The sequence below is a fragment of the Ovis canadensis genome, chromosome 23 (assembly GCF_042477335.2).
Source record: "Ovis canadensis isolate MfBH-ARS-UI-01 breed Bighorn chromosome 23, ARS-UI_OviCan_v2, whole genome shotgun sequence".
NCBI classification, from domain to species: Eukaryota; Metazoa; Chordata; class Mammalia; order Artiodactyla; family Bovidae; genus Ovis; species Ovis canadensis.
This window is the reverse complement of record NC_091267.1, coordinates 14,203,625-14,217,344: the sequence shown is the minus strand read 5'-3', so window position 1 is coordinate 14,217,344 and position 13,720 is coordinate 14,203,625. Positions and strand designations below refer to the sequence as shown.

Genomic DNA, 13,720 nt, shown 5'->3' with positions numbered 1-13,720 from the left:
GTGAAGGTGACCTGGGCGAGTCGCTCTTTCCCTACCCTGCACCTCCATACCCGCAGGGCTCCAGCTGAGAGAGCCCTAAGACATGGACTCTGAGAAGCCGCCCTTCAGGAGCCCAGAGTTGGCAGGGGCTCGCTCGGGGCACTGGAGGAGCTGGCCGCCTCAGTCACCACGGCTGCAGCAGCATCCGACATTCTGGTCCTGCCCGGGCTGACGTAGAGCCTCTCGCTGAGGCTCGTCACCTCAGCGCTTATTGCCTGCATGCTAAGTCACTCGGTCCTGGCTGACTCTCTGCGACCCCGTGGACTGTAGCCCACCAGGCTCTTCCATCCATGGGGTTCTCTAGGCAGGAACACTGGCGGTTTTTATCAGATGCTACTGTGTGTCACACTGTGAGAACACATTACAAGCCGTAGACTAAAGGGGAGGGCAGGCAGTCTGAGAAGGCAAGCGTCAGGCCCGGCTACCAGACGGGGAACGTGGAGGAAGTCAGGTCAGCACGCTAAGGGCCCCGAGAAGGGGAGTGGACAGCATGCCCAGACAGGCACGGGAGCATCAGCGGGGAGGCAGAAACTGCGGGAAGTTGAGGTCAGCGTAGCCAAAAGCGAGAGTGCCCACGAGAGATTACAGGAGCCGGGACGGGAGACATGGCCGCAGACGGGACCCGTGAGTGGGAGGATACATCGGAGGAACTTCCAGGCCGAGAAGCCAAATGAAGGAAGAATGAAGAAGGGGAACACACAACAGGACAGAGCACCCACGGGTGTGTGTCCTCAGCAGGCGTGGGGCACCGATGCGGGGGCAGCAGCCGGGCAGCCGGAGGGGAGCAGAGAGTGAAATGGCCGAGGGCTTTCTCGCCTGGATGACAGACCAGGTGCCCGGGAGCACTAGGGCGGGCGAGTGCCCCAGAGCCTCAGCCCCGGGCTCGGGCCTTCTAGCTGTGGCCCACCAGCCGGGGAAGTGAAGGCACAGGACGCTTCCCGCCACGCGGGGTTGAGGGTCTGGGGTGGTGGTCTCGTCACTCAGGACGCTGGGGGCGAGGCAGGGATGTGGCCTGGGCTGCAAGCAGGGACGGTCCTGCTGACTGTGGCCCAAGGGTGGCGGGGCCTGGCTGGACGCTTCTGAGTCCGGAGTGAACACATCCAAGCAGGCCAAGTCTAGAGCATGGGGTCCGCTCTCCTCTGCCCTCCCGCAGCCCCGCTCGCTGGAGACGATGCCGCAGACCACGGCAGGGCCCCGCAGGTATGAGCAGGATCCCCCACCCCAGCTGGAGTCAGTGGTGCGCTTTCCCGACGTGCCATGGAGGACAGGGGCTTCCTGCCCGGCCCGCCGAGCTGGTTCTGGCTGTGGTCCGGGTGGCCCGCTGACCGTGTGGAGTCTGCAGTCACAGACTCGGGCTGAGCCTGTGGGCGGGGTTTCCTGAGCTGGCCTCCCGTCAGCGCTGTATGTGTTGTTTCCTCAGCTGCTCACTCGTTTTCTGAAATTCCAGGTGTGCTTTCTGTTTAGCAGCTTTGAGGTCATTAGATCCAGTCTTGAACCTTACCTCGTCGTCCTCCTGGTATCTGACCGACGAGGCCTCTGCCCGCTGGGCTGGCCGCTGCTGGGCAGAGGAGTCCACAGCAAAGCCTGCGTGCCACGCGGCAGAAAGCCCCCCAGGCAGCGGGCTCCGCAGGGAGCACGCAGGCCAGGGGCTTTGCCTTTGAGCTGCTTCACCAGAGAAAGACGCGGGCCTCACCAAGCGGTGCTTTCTCTGCTCCCGTGGCCGCGGTGTTTAATCAGTTTGTTTAGGCTCTCGTTCTTTTCCCAAAGTACAGTAGCTGATGCCAGTTGAGGAAGTTTCACCACTGCTAAATAAAAACAGTGAAAGAAAGCATTTTGATAAGATCTGAGCAGTCTTCATTCCATGAACCTGATGGAAGTTTGTGTAGTAATGGCCATTCCAGCCACAGATCTGATGATGAGAGCGGAGACATCATCATTTCTGGCCCACATCAGCCAGCCAGGGAAGCTCAGCTGTCGCCAGGGGCCAGGAGCTGCGCGTTTGGCCACACACCTCAGCTCCACGCGCTGATCGAGAAGCTGACCAGGCGGGACTGGGGCCAAGTAACAGAAGCTGCGCAAAAGCACCTGGCAAACTGTGAAGGCCGTTGGCTTGGAGATTGCCAAGGTCATAAGGAATCAGAAAGTGATGTTATAAACAACTGAAACCAAAATGAAGCTGCTTTATGTTACTCGTGTGGAGTTAATCTTATTAGAGTAAATTGGTTATGCCTTTTGTTTGCTTGTCTGAAGCATGTTTTTTCACATAGAACACAGAGAAGTGAGTCCGGGGCTGACGTGGCAGTGATGGTGCCTTCCCTGTCAAGATGCCAAAGTCTTTCTGAAATCTCGCTGTTCCTGGCTCCTGGCTCCAGCCCTGCCACAAAGTCCCCAGCCTTTATTTTTCAGGGAGAAGGCTTGACACGTCACCTGGAGATTTCCAAGGCCTTTTCTAGCTCACTGGTGCCCTTTCATGGTGCCGCCTGTCCCGTGCTCCTGGGGTTCTCCTCGCCTCAGTGATCAGCCAGGTGCCTGGGGGCTCTGGTTGTGAATGGCCTGCCCCCAAGGGAGAACCTGGGGTGTATTTTGCCGTAAGACTGTTCACGACCAATTACTAGAACTCTAGCTCTTTTAGTTTAGGGCAACGTCTTTCGTCATTAGGTGCAAGTTTTTAACAGCTAATACATGTACTCACGTTTAAAATCAGGGTGGTCCAAGTGATAGACACGTTTGGTATCAGAGTTGTGACCTAGCAGTTGTCTTCCAGTGGCTGAATAAACTTGGGTCTGAGAGCTTTCGAGTGTGGAAGTCGCCTGACACAGGGCTTCCTCCTGGAAGGTTTGCTGGTGCAGAGCGCTCCTGTCGCCTGCTACGGCAGGCCCTTGCAGAGGTGGTGTGAGCACAGCTCGCCGTGGGCGGTGCGGGGCCTCCTGGCTCGGGGCCTCCTGGCTCGGGCCCGCGTGCCCCGGGGAGAAAGCCCAGTTTGGGCTGAGCGTTCTCAGGAAGAGCAGTTCTCAGCTGGTTTGCATTTAATACATGCGGTGGGAAGGATGGTGACTGCCTTGTGAAAGTTATGGTTTCTCTGAGTCCAAGTGTGTTGTCGCGCTATGATTTGTTTTCATGGCCCTGGCGCTCAGCAGCCGATTAGGCTGGTGGGATCGTTTCCACAGCATTCTGCAGAAGTCTCCTTTAATCCTGTTCCTCAAGCAGATAAGCTTTGCTTGGAGCACTCGCCTATAGCACCATATTATATTAATGTATTTTACTTGTAATTTAGAGAACGAGAAGAATGCCCCGATCTGAAGGCTAAGCTGTCCCCCATGGCACTGGCACAGCTGATAATCGTGAACTAGAAAGATGTGTATATCAAATAGTTTACAAAATGAAGCCAGCTGTGTTTCCCTACATACTGAGGCTTCCTGACATGCATCATTAAACCTTATTAGCTACTTCCTTTTACAAAGATTCTTGTAGTCTTGAACATTGCATATTAACATTTTCTGTCCCTCCAACTGGAAATTATTTGCTTTATTGTAGAGTGTCAACTTGCTCTGGTTTCTGATGCGTTCTAATTGGTACTTTAGAGTATAATCATCGTGCGATACCACGCCATGCATTTCTTTATTTGGAAATTAATACAGACCTTTTCACTTTATCTGTCAATCTGGGCAACTTTTCACACAATTCCCAACTCTTGGGATTGCTTACAAGCCATTAAGTATGAAATTGTTCATAAAATGTCTTTGAAGATGTATCACAAAAATTTTAGATGGTTTAAAGTATGTTACATTTTGCCGAGATACTAGTAATAAACCTCTTAAATAGACAGTTAATAATAAAAGGGTAATTAGGAAGATGAAAAGTTTATTTAAGCATATGATGTTAGTCATTTAAAATTTTCAGTAAATCTGCTAAATTCCATTTTCCTCAAAAGAATGCACATCATGAGAACCATGGATTTTGACATTGATTCAAAGTCAGGTGTCAGGTGTTGCTGCTGCTGCTGCTAAGTCGCTTCAGTCGTGTCCGACTCTGTGCGACCCCATAGACAGCAGCCCATCAGGCTTCCCGGTCCCTGGGATTCTCCAGGCAAGAACACTGGAGTGGGTTGCCATTTCCTTCTCCAATGCATGAAAGTGAAAAGTGAAAGTGAAGTCGTTCAGTCGTGTCCAACTCTTAGCAACCCCATGGACTGCAGCCTGCCAGGCTCCTCAGGGCAGTACCTTTCCTCATCCTTTCTCCTTCCCGCCATCCTCTGCCTGCATCCCGCACTGCCTTATGAAGTGAGTACGTTTACCCATTATTAACCGTGGTGGGTCAGAGCAGGGACAGGTTGAGAGCAGCCCTGAGGGCCGGGGTTTCTGTATCTTTACCCATGTTTAACATAATCACAAAGAGATGATATGCATTTCACTGAGAATTTCAGGAGTTCAGTGAAACAGTGATCATAGCTTTGTTTCCAGTAAATATCTTAGACACAGATCTTGTCACGTCAGCTAATGACTCTTGATTTAAAAACACTACTGAGTGGTTTTATGTCAGGATGGGTGCCAGATATCTGGAGATTGGGGTGGAGACCGTAAGTGGTCCGTAAATCCCCACACATTTACACAATAACCCCAGCAGCGATGCAGGGGCAGGTGACACTGTCTGATCACGGGCTATGTGATGCGATGTAGGTTCTCACTGCGCCAAGCCGCCCGCAGAGAACCGGATGTGAAACACGCTGAACTCAGCTCTACCACACACAGCACGCAGGCATTAAGGGTTTTCCTGCTAATCATCTTTTTTGCTTTCTAACACACTATAACTTAGAATTAACAACTTTATACTACCATGTATGGGACGGAAGTAGTCCATAATGGAACCAGACTTCATGGAATCTATTATATATAAAAATTGTTAACTAATGCCTAATACATTCCCTGGCACAAACCTGTAAAAATATGTTTTACTTGTTGGTTTGCCAAAGGAAGAGTTTAGATGGTGACATTTGGAATCACTGAACAAATCTCTGTTGTGGGAACTCATCTTTATCATGACCTCTTCCGAAAAAACTTGAGGGCTGGAAGTTAAAGTTTCACTGTAAATTAATGACCTTGTTTACTGATAAAATTTAACCATTCCCTTTCCCAAAATTTTATTAGGAAAATTATGCAGGTAGGGGGTGTTCCGCACCTCCACCCCCCAATTCATTCACTTTAAAAAAAAAAACAACTGTTCGGGCCGTGTCCCAGGCAAGCTCCAGGGAGTGGGTTGGTCTGGTATCTGACTGCTCAGCTGTTTGTTCCCCATGCCTCCTGCTCAAGGGGGACCACCAGGGGTCGGCCGGGCACTTGCTTTTCTTGGGAAGAGCCATGTTCTGATCTGATGTGTCTTCTAAATCCCAGCCTTCTCCATCGCCTGTGGTCCCACAGTTCCAAGCCAGTAGCAGGAGTGTCCCTTCTGAGTGCCAGGAAGTACTTGTTTCAGCTCTTTGCAGAGTTCAGAGGGCACTCTCACAGGAGGACCCTGTGCCGGGGACCCTGGTGTGGCAGCGTGAGAAGCTCTGGCGATGTGTTCAGTCATCTCTCAGTGAGCAGTCCCAGAGCCCAGATGTTAATAGCAATATTATTAATGTGCTTAAAGGAGAAGATTACTTTCTAATTCAGTAATATACTTTATAAATTATATTTCGGAGTGTATCTTAAGGATGTTTCTAGAACACACACATATGCACAATGATACTTAAAATAAGGGACTTGCTACATGTAGGAGAAAATAAAAAACTACACATGCACGTACCTCCCAGAGGAAAACTGTAAATACTGTCGTCTCTTCAGTATGAAAAATCCACCAGAAAACAAAAGGTAATGACTGCCCATATTTCAGCAGATTTACAGCACTTTCTTACTGAGCCTATTAAAATTTTAAGATTCCTAATAAAAGCCTTTCTTTAAAAATATCAGGACCATTTAGAGTTTTTATTAGAAAGAAAATCTATTTTTCATGTTTCAAGGGAAAAAAGGATTACCAAGAGTGTGGGGACTTTCAAAATCTTTGAAGAAATATAAAATAAAACAAAGTTCCTTAGCATACCAGTGACCACACACAAAACCTGCTCTTACTGGCATTTTTCCAGACTTTTTTTTTTTAAAAAACAGTTACTAATCCCTAAACTCATGGGTATTGTGCTTTTAGATAGTAAGAATTCAAGAGTAGGTTAATGCTATTTGTAAAATATCTGTTAAAGTAAATATTAAATTACCAGAATAAACTGCTTATTTAATTAGACTAAATTGAAATCAAACGCCTGACCTCAAATTTCACTTACATGAATGCTGAATGTTGAAGTTTCTGGTGTCAGTGGATAACTTAGGCTGTTGGCGCAATTAGTTTGAATTGGTGGGTGGTCTTGGCAAAACCAGTTAAAACTGATAGCTTACTACATTGTTAAGACAAAGATAAGGTAAATATATGCAGGGTCTCAAAACCACTAATTTAAGCTGTTACAACTTTATTGACTTAATTTGTAGATCCAGATCTTTTTTTCCTAAAAGCCTTAGCACTATATTGTTGTACTGGTTACCTACGGTATTTTGGATGTCATATCTTTAAATATGATTCTTTATTTTCTAGAAGTTTTTATTTAGGAAATCTCCCCCTGTATGTAGTTTATCATGTTAAAGTCTATAAATTCTGTCTTTGATTCTTCATGGCAACATAGATATTTAGGGTAATTTTTTCATTAATAAAACTAGGATAACGTATTAAGTTTACTGAATTGGCTGATTGAAGATCAAAGTTCTGCTTCATGAAAAGGCAGCTTTCAGCAGTCAGGGGGAAAAAAGGCATCAAACTTGAGCGCCCTCTGCTGGGGAAGCCACAACATGGTGCTCCTTGGCTTTCGCTTTCTCTTCCCAGTAAGGAAATGTTACTGTACAAGCGGCAAGTAGCCGAACGGCAGCCGGAAACATGGCGGCCGCACGCGCGGATCACACTCGGCAGCGTTCGGATGACAGCGACTCGCAAGGTGCAGTCACCTTGCATCCCTGGCTTTTCAGTGAGCTGTGTGGGCTGTTGGAAGATAAGACCAGATAAGCCCATTAGAAAACTGGTTTCAAATATTCAGTGCTATAGATTTTAATGTAGGTTGTGTACATAGAGTACAAATTAAATTTACAAATAGTTGCCAGACTGTTCTGCATATTTATATTTACTCATTTTTGGTTTTAAATATGGCTTTGACGTGTCACAAGTTGAACTTATTTGAAATAATTTAATAATTATTAAAAACATTTTACCACTTAGAGTCACTCTATTGCTTTAAATCTGATGACTTTTTAATATACTGGTTATGCTTTTATAAAGGCTCTGCTATAACAGATGCTGTCGGATAGTAACAGGCTTGACCAAATTATCCTACATGAATGTATAAGAAAGAATTTTGGAAAAAAAAGATCTGACGTGTGTATATGTGTATGTACACATGTTCATAGATAACGTGTCATTTTCTGGCAGTTTTGACGGTTATGAAATGTTGAGTGGATACGTTTTATAGCAAATGCCCGAGCCAGTATTGAAATTTCTCAAATGATCTGGAAGGTTGAATGTTTGAAGAGACAGCCTCATTCTTCATTCATGAAGCCCCCTTCAAACTCAGCAAGTAATCTGTTTGTAGGTTTTAGGAATAATTTTGCCCCTAACAACATGTTTATTGTGTCTGGCTGGCAGACTGGTCTGATGGCATGCATTGCCCTGAAAACTGAGCTGATCGGCACCAAGGTTGTGTCAGCTCCCGGAGGGCGCATGCTGGGTCCCCCCTCCTTTTGAGTTTCTCACAGTAATATGGAAAGCGCTATACTTCCTGGTTCAGTAGCTGAGCTTTGCATTACGGCTTTTTTTGTTTACATGAAAAATATAGCAACCCCATTTTATTTTTGAATGTTAAATATTAAGAAATGTGTGATAATATATGGTAAGCAAGGAAAAAAAATCCTAATATGCTAAACATAGAATAGTCTGGCAAAATTTATTTGTAGGCAAAAATGTATAATATGAAATATTCTTTCAGTACAGACTTTTAAATGTGTATCGTGTAAATATAGATTTTAACTTTTAAAAATTAAGGTGATATAACATTAAGAATTATTGTGCTGATACTTATTTAGGGAGCTTTTAAAGCACAGATTATTGAGCCAATAGACTAGAACAGCTAAAAGAAGCGCGTCTTATTTCGCAGATCACTGGGGCAGTAAATGGTAATAGCCGAGTTGTCTGTGGGCAGGCGATGCCTGCATGCAGGGCAGACACTTAGGACTAAGGCCTAACGTGACTAAGGCCTAACTTAGGACTAAGTCCAAACATGAATGAATAAATAAACTAGAGAAGAAGGGAAAAAAAGACTATATGGCATCACTTTATAATTTAAAAAATACTTTAAAAACTCCAAACTGGAAAAAGTTATTGCCATAACCTTTAGAAGTTTACATTTAGTATAAGAATTTCAGAAGTACATGACTGAAAAGTACTTATTTTTTTTTTATTTTTAAGATTCTGCTATAAGTAGAAAATATGGGACTGATTTGGTATTAAGATATTTAAAAATATGTGCTTTTCATAGTAATTTCAGGAGGTTGACGCAGTGATCCTGTGTCAGCTTTTGCAGTCACACCCCAGATTCTGAATGATGTGGAACTGCTGGGCTGATCCCGGCATAGTTCAGCTGCTAAAAGGGAGACAGCAACGGCAGTGTCACTGTTTCCCCTAAGCCGTCTTCGTCATCGAAGGTTGTACTTCGGCCTGTGTAGAGTTGTCTTTATTTGCTAGTAGATTGGAGGCTTTTCTGTTTTTCAAATTGAGATGTGTTTACAGCAAAAATACAGGACAAATTAAAATGATATCTAGCTTTTTTCAAGAGTCTCAGTTGGCTTTTTGACATCTTGCACATCATTGTTTTGTTGTTCTAGAATACCTTCATGTAGCAGGTAAGGAAATGTGAGTTTAGAAGGAAGGGTACAGAGCTTGGATGTTCACATAACGTTAATCCAGGATAATAGCCCGTGAAGAGCAGTTGGTGATGCTTATTAGTGCCTTTTGTTTTCTCTGCTACTAAGTTTTTATAACACGAGACTTCTGCATTGATTTCTTGGGGACTTGGGGGGACTTTGAGACGGGCTGGAGAGGCGCTGCGTTGCTGAGATAAGGTGGGGTCTCATTCGTCCCCGGTGCCTCAACAAACCTGGCTGATCTTTCGTTGATTAAGCAGGGTACCGTATTTACCCTTCATTGTTAGTATAAACCATTATTTTACTGAGAACCATTAGCTGTTTAAAACTTGGTACATAAATTAAAGAGGAGCTAAGTGGATTTGTGATCGCTGCCATTAGTGGCGTCTTAGATTATACAGGCAATTATTGTGCTCATTACCCCAGAGCAGCCCCTTCTCAGAGCCATTGTGGTGTCTTAGACATTATGCACAGATTTTCCCTTGGAGATTAAAATTTCCAGTAGCGTATTTAATTTTGTTATCACAGTTGTTTCAAGTAAAATAAATATTATGACAAGTGGAAGAAAATTTGCTTTACTAATATAGGAAATTACAAAAATGTTGAAAGTTACTTCCTAGTGTACTTAATTTACCTTTTCTTGTACAGTCCTAATTACATCAGCTGATTAGTAATATATGTTAGGGGTGAAAAGATTTTGAAATTGGAGTAAAAGGTACCTGGCCTGTTTAGGTGTTTTAAAAGTTTTTAAAGAAGGAAGAGATTCACATCAAAACTCAAGTTACCACCTTTATAGAATCTGTAGCTTTAGCGTTAATTAGCTTTCATGGTGAATAGTTTTTGAATCCAGATTGCATTTTAGACAAGTTGAAGAAACTTTCAAGGGTGTTCTAGAAAAATGAGTATAAAATTAATTGCAAATGACCTTTTAAAAAACAGTTGAAATACCTCTGTTCTTCTTGCTGTGTTTTGTTAGAATTGACCCCCCGTCTCCAATAAGACCATACTATTGATATATACTGTAGCGTGGGTGCAGTTGTGTTCCAGGAAGAAGAGTCGTAGTTGAGAAAAGGCTCCTGAAAGACGGCAGGGAACAGCCCACTGCTGAGAGGCTGTGTGTGCTCTGCTAAACTTGTTACTCCGTCCTTTCAGCTAGAAGTGTTTGGAGAAGACAGCATGTCCGCCTTACAGGCACGTCAGGTGGCTGACCACATGTCCTCCTCCGCTGGAGGCGCATGGACACTTGAAATGTAGTGTGCATCAGAGTGCAGTGGCCGCCAGTAACATTTCAGTCCCACATGGGGCATTGTTTCAGAGGGAATGTGGTGCCCACGCTGACCGCTTCCTCCTGCCTCTTGACAGACCTTCCTTCACTGCCGCAGCGCAGGGGAAAGTGTGAGGTAGTGGTTATGCATTTTGCAAGACAGTGATTCTTTATTTTATTACCAAAAAAGACCAACTCTGGAAGGCCAGATTAAATCATTCCTTTCACTTTTTAATGGGATTTGGATGAATGGAGTAAAATATGCACTTTGCATTCGTTGATAGCATCTTTACGTTGAGGTAATTGAGTCTTTTCTCCCTGACTGCATGAGTAATGACTTCATCTGACCCTCCCAAGGCCTGGAGCTCAGGCCGCCTTTGTCACTGTGGAGAACCGGGCTTTGAAACGCGCTCTACTTCCCTGGCTTAATTTTTCTTCATTTTAATCCAAAACCCTATTTTTCTCAATAATTCAAGCATAAACTATGTAGTAGTTGAAGTAGTGGAGATTGCAAGGTACTTGTCCTGGTTGTGCTGGTTTTTAAATGGAGTTGATAAATCAGGCACCCAGGTCCCCACTGCCCACTCTCACGGAGGCCCAGCCCCACGCTACCAGAGAAGCTTCCAGAACACCGTTCACATGGCTCGTCCTAGACCAGCTGGCCCCACTGCCCACTTGCCAGGGCACTGTGCTGGAAGTGACCACCAGGAAGGCAGGGCACCCCCCGCCCCAGGGAGCGGTGCACACCTGGCCAGCCCATGCGGCCCAGGAAGGGCCTCATCTGCCGCAGGCACATGGACGTGAGGCATCGCCAGGACCCAGGGAAAGTTTCCGGAGATCTGAGTCCAAATAGCTTGACCAGAGGCAGCCACATGTCCCAGGCCTGGGTCTGTTGGGGTGTTGGGGGGCATAGTGAGGAGCGGGGCATTGTGGAAGGGGCCAGTGGAGGGGCTGAGTCTGCAGGGTGGGGGCTTGGTAAGGGCCGGGGCCTGCTGGGGGCTGGCTCGGAGGGGTAGGGTCTGCAGACCACCCTCACCCCTCACCCCTACCCCAGGGCCCAGTGGCTCCCAGGCCACCCAGGGGACCTGCAGTGTCTGGGTCTGGTGTGTAAGTAGGGTGCATGCGCTAAACACCCTTTGAGCCGTGTTGCTTCTGGGTACCTGTTGTCATTCCCGTTGCTTGTGCAGCCTCTTTAAAGGCTATAAGGTGTCAACCAACAGCGATGCTGATTGTCAGTTCTAAGAGGTAACTTTGTCCATAAGCCTGGTTAGAGAAGGTTTCTCTCTTATAGGATATGTTACTCGTGTTCATCGTATCTTTCCCACTGTTGTCCAGTTGCTCAGCCATGTCTGACCTGTGACCCCATGGACTGCAGCAGCCAGGCTTCCCTGTCCTCCTCCATCTCCTGGAGCTCGCTCAGACTCATGTCCGTTGGGTCACGGATGCCATCCAGCCATCTCATCCTCTGTCGTCCCCTTCTCCTCCTGCCCTCACTCTTTCCCAGCATCAGGGTCTTTTCAAATGAGTCAGCTCTTTGCATCAGGTGGCCAAAGTATTGGAGCTTCAGCATCAGTCCTTCCAACGAACATTCAGGATTGATTCCCTTTAGGAATGATTAGTCTTCTCCAACACCACAGTTCAAAAGCATCAATTCTTTGGCATTCAGCCTTCTTTATGGTCCAACTCTCACATCCGTACATGACTATTGGAAAAACCATAGCTTTGAGTATACAGACCTTTGGCAAAGTAATGTCTCTGCTTTTTAATACACGTAACATTCCCTGCTAGACTGCTTCTCCTCAGGTGGCATCTCGTAGTGTGCTCATTTTCCATAACCCTGGCACGCATGTGTGCTCAGTCGTGTCTGACTCTCTGTGACCCCACGGACTGTAGCCCGCCAGCCTCCTCTGTCCATAGACTCTTCCAGGCAAGCATACTGAAGTGGGTTGCCATTCCCTTCTCCAGGGAAGCTTCCCAGCCCAGAGACTGACCCCTCATCTCTTGCATCTCCTGCGTTGGCAAGTGATTCTTTTACCACTGTGCCACCTTCATTTTTCATAACCTTAAGAGTTGAGCAAAAAGTGTAGTAGACATTTAAACTTACTTGTATCATGAATGAATTTCCTTCACTGCCACACTCAGTGGGTTTTCTGACAGAGTTTTGTGCTTTATTTTTAACTGCAAGTTCTAACATTCTCATGAGAGTTTGTGGCAAATATTCATCAAAACAAGATACACACTAAATATGTGAGGTGTAGAAAAGGCTAGGCTTTTACTGGCCAAAGAAGTGATATTTGAAAAGGCACTACAAAGTAAACTGTTATTAAGCAACTTAGTAATTCTTCAAGTTTTAAATTTAAGGTGTTTATAAAGGTATTTGTCCTGAGTTGATCATCAGACTCCCAAGTCCCACTGTCTTGGTAGTTTTGGTAATCATGTTTCCTTTTTTATTTCTCTTTTTCAAAATCTGTACCAGGTACAGGAGAAACTCAGATGACAGATAACCTGATAGGATTCAGTTATCTGCTAGTGTCATAAAACTTAGGAGTCAGCGGCTCTGTTAACACCTGCTGGGCCCTGGCCTGAGGGGGCAGGCTGTCTGGGCTCCCGGCACCTCCGTTAGGAGATGGGCAGTGCCAGTTTACCATGGAGGAGAGTGAGGCTTAGAGAGTGTGAGACGTTCTCCAGGGCCGCACGGCTAGTAAGCAGAGACTCAGGAGCAGGTTCTCAGCAGTGGAGAGAGCAGTCCTGGTAGTGAGGACAGTGGCAGCGTGCCCGTAGTCTTGCTCTGTCCTGGAGGCCACGCTCCCTGTGCTGAGTGCCTCCTCCCCCTGGTCGCCCAGTCACGGACGGGAAACACACCCATCTCACCCAGAGCTGCACAGCGAGGAGGCGCAGCCAGCACTCAAACTGGCATCCTGAGGCAGCTCAGCTGTGGCGTGGTGTCCCTTCTCCTCTCTGCGGCTCTAAAGCCTTTCTGCAAAGCCCTATGCTGCCCTCCCCACGCCCCTCCCTGCCCCCCACGCCCCTCCCTGCCCGCCACGCCACGTTGCGCGGTGGTCTTTCAGCCATGAAACTGGGCCAGGAGGAAGACTGGGTGGAGGTTACTGGGCTGGAAAGTGAAGTTGCATGCTTCAGAAGAGCTGTGTTCTCCTAGCTCGTAGGACGGGCAGTGTTTGGATGTCTCGCCCTTTCTGCCTCCAAGATCCCGCACAGATCACACACAAAAAAAGGAATGAATTCTTACTGACATAATTTTCCCATATCTTGCTTAGCTGGGAAATAATCCACAGACGGACTCTGAGTGTCGTGTACCTTCCTGCAAGAACCTCCAGTGGAGGACTTCTGCAAATTAACCAGTTGTCGTTGCAAGCTAACTATTCCATCTGTTGCTTTTCTTCTTAATCAAGAGAAGTTCTTTTCAGAGAGGCTC

At 46.5% G+C, this 13,720-nt stretch overlaps 1 protein-coding gene across 9 annotated transcripts in view; it reads left to right on the top strand.

Annotated features, from left to right (window-relative positions):
- ATP9B (ATPase phospholipid transporting 9B (putative)) overlaps positions 1 to 13,720 on the top strand; it is a 156,123-nt gene that overhangs the window by 96,652 nt on the left and 45,751 nt on the right. The window lies entirely within an intron of this gene.